We start from the raw sequence: 9,076 nt of genomic DNA on the forward strand, positions 1-9,076 counted from the left end.
GATTCGAACCCTGAAAGATAGAGAAATTTTGAGAAAAACTGGTTTCTGGCTAAGTGGATTGTGGTACTACCAGTTAAGACAGGGAGCATACAAGAAGATGCCTAAGGTAAAATCAGTTTTGTTTTAAATCTGTTGAATTTGGGATGCCACTGTCATACCCAGATAGAAACGTCCAGTAGGGAACTGAGTTTGTGAATCTGTAGCTGAGGACAGAGATATCTGTGGGAAGTAGAGTTTGGGGAATTTTGTATATGTGGGTAATCATTGAAAACATTTTAAAAGATTAGATTATCCATCTCATTTTAGCAAATAAGGATTTGCTACATAATGTATCCTATGCAACAGGACATTTAAGGTTTATGTGGGAAATATAAGTTGTGAAAGAGACAAATATCTGCAAAAGTATGAGAACCAGAAGGATGTAATATCAGGGAGCAGAGAGCCATGGAGGATAAATAAATAAAAGCTAAATTGTTTCCACTGAATTTGGAAATACAGAAGTAATTGGTGAACTATGCCAGAATCATTTCCACAGAGAGTTGATAAAGCAAGCCAGATTGCAAGTAATTGAGAAATAAATGGAAAATAAGATAGTAGAAATGCTTTTAGACTCTATAGTGGATATAGGGAAAAGTAGAGACAACAGATGACTTTTTCGGATGGGAGGGATAAGCCTAAATTTTGTCTAAGGGAAAGAAAACAAAAAAGAAAGAAAGTAGTTGAAGATACAGGAGGTAGACATTTCAAAGGGATAGGAGTGGAAAATTCAGAGGAATTGCCAGGAAGAAGAAAAGGAGATAAGAGGAAGACAGATGGTTTCTGTTTCATGTTATCAATCCAGAAAGGAAATATCTATATGCTCAGGGTCCAGAGGTTGGCAGTGCATCGACACAGGTTGGTTAGTTAAGATGGATTTGGCTAGACCAGGCTACCACACCTAAATTTCACATATTCCCAGACTGGAATTGTTTTGTATTCAGTAAGTGCAATATTCAAATTAAGAATGAATTTAATTTTCTCTTCTATCCTGCACTTGTGTGTGTTTGAGTATGTGTTTCTTCTCCTCTGTATTGTTCAAGTCTTCATAATATATATATGGATCATTTTCACAATCAGAAAAATGTTAAGAATGTTGCTATCATGAACATAACAAGAATCAATGGGCTAGAGAAATTGAAGGAAAACATCTGACTAAATTCAATGGGAGGGGAATGGACAGAGTTCCTTTCTTGTTACATTAACTCAGAAGGCACTAGACCCACAGGTATCATACTTAGAAAAAATAAATACAAACATTGAAAGCAAACTAATTCTACATATTGACTAGAAATTACCAGACTTATTTTTTAAATGCTTTATTATTCATTTTTAGAACCTGTAAACAAACCCATTTCTGGTAGTCTTATGTCCCTAAGATATAAGTCATCACAGTATAATTATATTAGGAAGAAATATACTATGAGGTTTAAACAAGCCTACGAATAGATTAGCAAAACTTTTAATAATTATGTTTGTGAGTATATATAATTGAGTTGCTGACAAATAAATCAGATTTGAAAGCTAATGGACATGGTTGGCAAAATCATTTTTCATATTGAATCACTGGAAAAAATATTCAATGGCCCTGTTACTGTGAATTATATACTAAATTATAATGCATTTCCAATATTTTCCTTGTACGTTCATGGACATTTATTTTTCCCCTCTATATTGAAAGATCATTTTAGTCAATTATTTGAAAGTTAGAAATTGTCAGGTATTATTAATATATTAATTTTTAATGTATTGATTTTTAAAAATATTGATTCTTCTCATCCAAAAACATTGCTTACATATCCTATATTTTACAGATTTCATTAAAATTTCAGTCTTTTTCATGAAGGCCCTATCGATTTTTTTGTTAAATTTATTCTTAAATTTCAAAGTTGTCTCCACTGTGCATAGTATTTTTTTTTAACTCTTTCCTTTTTAAGGACGGATGGAGATGATATTGCTTGAGAGAGGCAGAAAATAAATGTAATAAATGCATTCATAGATATAAGAAGTTAAAATAAGTATATTCCATAGTACTTGAAAAAGATAGAGGGTACAACAGTTACAAAGATCCTGAGGTAGGAGTGTGACTGATATTCAGGAATCAGAATGATGCCAGTGACTGAAGTAAAAGCAAGAGAGTGAGAGAGCAATGGGAGATGATGTCAGAGTTGCCAGATCACGTAGGTCATTGGCTTCTACTCTGAGAAGACTGATAGAATAAAAGCAAGCAAGTCATATGGTAGTTCTATTTGTAGTTTTTTAAGGAACCTCCATACTGTTCTCCACAGTGGCTGTACCCATTCACATTCCCACCAGCAGTGCAAGAGGGTTCCCTTTTCTCCACACCCTCTCCAGCATTTATTGTTTCTAGATTTTTTGATGATGGCCATTCTGACCAGTGTGAGATGATATCTCATTGTAGTTTTGATTTGCATTTCACTAATGATTAATGATGTTGAACATTCTTTCATGTGTGTGTTGGCAGTCTATATATCTTCTTTGGAGAAATGTCTATTTAGGTCTTCTACCCATTTTTGGATTGTGTTGTTGTTTTTTTTGTTATTGAGCTGCATGAGCTGCTTGTAAATTTTGGAGATTAATCCTTTGTCAGTTGCTTCATTTGAAAATATTTTCTCCCATTCTGAGGGTTGTCTTTCAGTTTTGTTTATGGTCTCCTTTCCTGTGCAAAAGCGTTGAAGTTTCATTAGGTCCCATTTGTTTATTTTTGTTTTTATTTCCATTTCTCTAGGAGGTGGGTCAAAAAGAATCTTGCTGTGCTTTATGTCATAGAGTGTTCTGCCTATGTTTTCCTCTAAGAGTTTGATAGTTTCTGGCCTTACATTTAGGTCTTTAATCCATTTTGAGCTTATTTTTGGTGTTAGGAAGTGATCGAATCTCATACTTTTACATGTACCTGTCCAGTTTTCCCAGCACCACTTATTGAAGAGGCTGTCCTTTCTCCACTGTACATTGCTGCCTCCTTTATCAAACATAAGGTGACCATATGTGCATGGGTTTATCTCTGGGCTTTCTATCCTATTCCATTGATCTATATTTCTCTTTTTGTGCCAGTACATACTCTCTTGATTACAGTAGCTTTGTAGTATAGTCTGAAATCAGGGAGCCTGATTTCTCCAGCTCTGCTTTTCGTTCTCAAGATTGCTTTGGGTATTCGGGTCTTTTGTGTTTCCATACAAATTGTGAGATTTTTTTGTTCTACTTCTGTGAAAAATGCCAGTGGTAGTTTGATAGGGATTGCATTGAATCTGTAGATTGCTTTGGGTAGTAGAGTCATTTTCGCAATGTTGATTGTTCCAATCCAAGAACATGGTATATCTCTCCATCTATTTCTATCATCTTTAATTTCTTTCATCAGTGTCTTATAATTTTCTGCATACAGGTCTTTTGTCTCCTTAGGTAGGTTTATTCCTAGATATTTTATTCTTTTTGTTGGAGTGGTAAATGGGAGTGTTTTCTTGATTTCACTTTCAGATTTTTCATCATTAGTGTATAGGAATGCCAAAGATTTCTGTGCATTAATTTTTTATCCTGCTACTTTACCAAATTCATTGATTAGCTCTAGTAGTTTTCTGGTAGCACCTTTAGGATTCTGTATGTATAGTATCACGTCATCTGCAAACAGTGACAGCTTTACTTCTTTTCCGATTTGTATTCCTTTTATTTCCTTTTCTTCTCTGATTGCTGTGGCTAAAACTTCCAAAAGTATATTGAATAATAGTGGTGAGAGTGGGCAACCTTGTCCTGTTCCTGATCTTATTGGAAATGCTATCTGTTTTTCACCATTGAGGATAATGTTGGCTGTGGGTTTGTCATATATGGCCTTTATTATGTTGAGGAAAGTTCCCTCTATGCCTACTTTCTGCAGGGTTTTTATCATAAATCGGTGTTGAATTTTGTTGAAAGCTTTCTCTGCATCTATTGAGATGACCATATTGTTTTTCTCCTTCAATTTGTTAATATGGTGTATCACATTGATTGATTTGCGTATATTGAAGAATCCTTGCATTCCTGGAATAAACCCCACTTGATCATGGTGTATGATCCTTTTAATGTGCTGTTGGGTTCTGTTTGCTAGTATTTTGTTGAGGATTTTTGCATCTAGGTTTATCAGTGATATTGTTCTGTAGTTTTCTTTCTTTGTGACATCCTTTTCTGGTTTTGGTATCAGGGTGATGGTGGCCTTGTAGAATGAGTTTCGGAGTGTTCCTCCATCTGCTATATTTTAGAAGAGTTTGAGAAGGATAGGTGTTAGCTCTTCTCTAAATGTTTGAAAGAATTTGCCTGTGAAGCCATCTGGTCCTGGGCTTTTGTTTGTTGGAAGATTTTTAATCACAGTTTCAATTTCAGTGCTTGTGATTGGTCTGTTCATATTTTCTATTTCTTCCTGATTCCGTCTTGGCAAGTTGTGCATTTCTAAGAATCTATCCATTTCTTCCAGGTTGTCCATTTTATAGGCATAGAGTTGCTTGTAGTAATCTTTCACGATATTTTGTATTTCTGCAGTGTCAGTTGTTACTTCTTTTTCATTTCTAATTCTATTGATTTGAGTTTTCTCCCTTTTTTTCTTGATGAGTCTGGCTAATGGTTTATCAATTTTGTTTATCTTCTCAAATAACCACCTTTTAGTTTTATTGATCTTTCCTATCGTTTCCTTCATTTCTTTTTCACTTATTTCTTCTCTGATGTTTATGATTTCTTTCCTTCTGCTAACTTTGGGGATTTTTTGTTCTTCTTTCTCTAATTGCATTAGGTGCAGGGTTAGGCTGTTTATTTCATATGTTTCCTGTTTCTTAAGGTAGGATTGTATTGCTATATACTTCCCTCTTAGAACTGCTTTTGCTGCATCACATAGATTTTGGGTCGTCGTGTCTCCATTGTCATTTGTTTCTAGGTATTTTTTGATTTCTTCTTTGATTTCTTCAGTGATCACTTCGTTAAAAAGTAGTGCATTGTTTAGCCTCCATGTGTTTGTATTTTTTGCAGATCTTTTCCTGTAATTGATATCTAGTCTCATAGCATTGTGGTTGGATAAGGTATCTGATACAATTTCAATTTTCTTAAATTTACCAAGGCTTGATATGTGACCCAAGATATGATCTATCCTGGAGTATGTTCCATGAGCACTTAAGAAAAATGTGTACTCTGTTGTTTTTGGATGGAATGTCCTATAAATATCAATTAAGTCCATCTTGTTTAATGTATCATTTAAAGCTTGTGTTTCCTTATTTATTTTCATTTTGGATGATCTGTCCATTGATGAAAGTGGGGTGTTAAAGTCCCCTACTATGAATGTGTTACTGTCAATTTCCCCTTTTATGGCTGTTAGTATTTGCCTTAGGTATTGAGGTGCTCCTATGTTGGGTGCATAAATATTTACAATTGTTATATCTTCTTCTTGGATCGATCCCTTGATCATTATGTAGTGTCCTTCTTTGTCTCTTCTAATAGTCTTTATTTTAAAGTCTATTTTGTGTGATATGTGAATTGCTACTCCAGCTTTCTTTTTATTTCCGTTTGCATGGAAATCCCCTCACTTTCAGTCTGTATGTGTCTCTACTCTGAAGTGGGTCTCTTTTAGAAAGCACATATATGGGTCTTATTTTTGTATCCATTCAGCCAGTCTGTGTCTTTTGGTGGGAGCATTTAATCCATTTACATTTAAGGTAATTATCGATATGTATGTTCCTATTCCCATTTTCTTAATTGTTTTGGGTTTGTTATTGTAGGTCTTTTCCTTCTCTTGTGTTTCCTGCCTAGAGAAGATCCTTTAGTGTTTGTTGTAAAGCTGGTTTGGTGGTGCTGAACTCTCTCAGCTTTTGCTTGTCTGTAAAGGTTTTAATTTCTCCATCAAATCTGAATGAGATCCTTGCTGGGTAGATTAATCTTAGTTACAGGTTTTTCTCCTTCATCACTTTAAATATGTCCTGCCAGTCCCTTCTGGCTTGCAGAGTTTCTGCTGAAAGATCAGCTGTTAACCTTATGGGGATTCCCTTGTGTGTTATTTGTTGTTTTTCCCTTGCTGCTTTTAATATGTTTTCTTTGTATTTAATTTTTGACAGTTTGATTAATATGTGTCTTGGCGTATTTCTCCTTGGATTTATCCTGTATGGGACTCTCTGTGCTTCCTGGACTTGATTAACTATTTCCTTTCCCATATTAGGGAAGTTTTCAACTATAATCGCTTCAAATATTTTCTCAGTCCCTTTCTTTTGCTCTTCTTCTTCTGGAACCCCTATAATTCGAATGTTGGTGATTTTAATGTTGTCCCAGAGTTCTCTGAGACTGTCCTCAGTTCTTTTCATTCTTTTTTTTAATTCTGCTCTGCAGTAGTTATTTCTACTATTTTATCTTCCAGGTCACTTATCCGTTCTTCTGCCTCAGCTATTCTGCTATTGATCCCTTTAGAGTATTTTTTATTTCATTTATTGTGTTGTTCATCGTTGGTTGTTTCATCTTTAGTTTTTCTAGGTCCTTGTTAAATGTTTCTTTCATTTTCTCTATTCTATTCCCAAGATTTTGGATATCTTTACTATCATTATTCTGAATTCTTTTTCAGGTAGACTGCCGATTTCCTCTTCATTTGTTAGGGCTGGTGGGTTTTTATCTTGCTCCTTCATCTGCTGTGTGTTTTTCTGTCTTCTCATTTTGCTTATCTTACTGTGTTTGGGGTCTCCTTTTTGCAGTCTGCAGGTTTGTATTTCCCTTTCTTTTTGGTGTCTGTCCCCAGTGGCTAAGGTTGGTTCAGTGGGTTGTGTAGGCTTCCTGGTGGAGGGGACTAGTGCCTGTGTTCTGGTGGATGAGGCTGGATCTTGTCTTTCTGGTGGGCCACGTCTGGTGGTGTGTTTTGGGGTGTCTGTGGACTTATTATGATTTTAGGCAGCCTCTCTGCTAATGGGTGGGGTTGTGTTCCTGTCTTGCTAGTTGTTTGGCATAGGGTGTCCAGCCCTGTAGCTTGCTGGTCGTTGAGTGAAGCTGGGTGTTGGTGTTGAGTTGGAGATCTCTGGGAGATTTTCGCTGTTTGATATTACGTGGAGCTGTGAGGTCTCTTGTGGACCAGTGTCCTGAATTTGGCTCTCCTGCCTCTGAGGCACAGCACTGACTCCTGGCTGCAGCACCAAGAGCCTTTCATCCACACGGCTCAGGATAAAAGGGAGAAAAATAAGGAAGGAAGGAAGGAAGGAAGAAGATAAAAGAAAATAAAATCAAGTAAGGTAAAATAAAATAAAGTTATAATAAAAAAATAATTATTAAGAAAAAATATTTTAAGTAAAAAACAAACAAAAAAATGGACGGATAGAACCCTAGGACAAATGGTGAAAGCCAAGCTATACAGACAAAATCTCACACAGAAGCATATACATACACACTCACAAATAGAGGAAAAGGGGGAAAAAATCATAAATCCTGCTCTCAAAGTCCACCTCCTCAATTTGGGATGATTCGTTGTCTATTCAGGTATTCCACAGATGCAGGGTACATCAAATTGATTGTGGAGATTTAATCTGCTGCTCCTGAGGCTGCTGGGAGAGATTTCCGTTTCTCCTTGTTTGCACAACTCCCGGGGTTCAGCTTTGGATTTGGCCCCACCTCTGCATGTAGGTCGCCGGAGGGCGTCTGTTCTTCGCTCAGACAGGATAGGGTTAAAGGAGCCGCTGATTCGGGGGCTGTGGCTCACTCAGGTCGGGGGTAGTGAGGGGCACGGAGTGCGGGGCGAGCCTGCGGCGGCAGAGGCCAGGGTGACGTTGCACCAGCCTGAGGCGTGCCGTGCATTCTCCCAGGGAAGTTGTCCCTGGATCCCGGGACCCTGACAGTGGCGGGCTGCACAGCCTCCCCGGAAGGGAGGTGTGGATAGTGACCTGTGCTTGCACACAGGCTTCTTGGTGGTGGCAGCAGCAGCCTTAGCGTCTCATGCCTGTCTCTGGGGTCTGCACTGTTAGGCGTGGCTCACGCCCATCTCTGGAGCTCCTTTAAGCAGTGCTCTTAATCCCCTCTCCTGGCGCACCAGGAAACAAAGAGGGAAGAAAAGTCTCTTGCCTCTTCGGCAGGTCCAGACTTTTCCCCGGACTCCCTCCCAGCTAGCTGTGGTGCACTAACCCCCTGCAGGCTGTGTTCACGCAGCCAACCCCAGTCCTCTCCCTGCGCTCCAACCGAAGCCCCGCCCATCCCAGCAGGTGAACAGAGAAGCCTCTCGGGCTGGTGAGTGCCGGTCAGCACCGATCCTCTGTGCAGGAATCTCTCTGCTTTGCCCTCCGCACCCCTGTTGCTGTGCTCTCCTCTGCGGCTCCGAAGCTTTCCCCTCCGCCACCCGCAGTCTCCACCCGCAAAGGGGCTCCTAGTGTGTGGAAACCTTTCCTCCTTCACGGCTCCCTCCCACTGGTGCAGGTCCCGTCCCTATTCTTTTGTCTCTGTTTATTCTTTTTTCTTTTGTCCTACCCAGGTACGTGGGGAGTTTCTTGCCTTTTGGGAAGTTTGAGGTCTTCTGCCAGCGTTCAGTAGGTGTTCTGTAGGAGTTGTTCCACGTGTAGATGTATTTCTGGTGTATCTGTGGGGAGGAAGGTGATCTCTGCGTATTACTCTTCCACCATCTTCCCCCTCTCCTGCTAGTGTTGGAGGGTCTCCTGCAGAGGCAGGCAGTGGCTGTGGCTCACCATGGGGACAAGGACACTCTGAGCAGGTTTTTAATGTGGACAAGACAGGACTGTACTGGAAGAGGAGGCCAGACCGAAGTTACATCAGTAAGGAGGAGAAGTTGTTGCCAGGCTATAAAGCAGCAAAGGACAGGCTAACTCTGTTGTTTGGTGGCAATGCTTCTGGTGATATGAAGCTGAAGCCTCTCTTAGTTTATCATTCAGAGAACCCAAAAGCCCTTAAAAACATAGCCACGGGCTCTCTTCCTGTTGTACAGAAGAGTAATCCCAAAGCCTGGGTTTACACAGGCCCTTTTCGAGGATGGGTTTTTCTACCACTTTATCCCAGAGGTAGAGAAATATTGCTTGGAGAAGGAGATCCCATTCAGCAT

At 39.0% G+C, this 9,076-nt stretch overlaps 1 pseudogene; it reads left to right on the forward strand.

Moving 5' to 3' along the window:
• Positions 1–8,619, forward strand: part of LOC115862104 (phospholipid scramblase 2-like) — a 99,309-nt pseudogene extending 90,690 nt beyond the window's left edge.
• Positions 8,620–9,076: the final 457 nt, after the last annotated feature.

The sequence above is a fragment of the Globicephala melas genome, chromosome 4, assembly GCF_963455315.2.
Source record: "Globicephala melas chromosome 4, mGloMel1.2, whole genome shotgun sequence".
NCBI lineage: Eukaryota > Metazoa > Chordata > Mammalia > Artiodactyla > Delphinidae > Globicephala > Globicephala melas.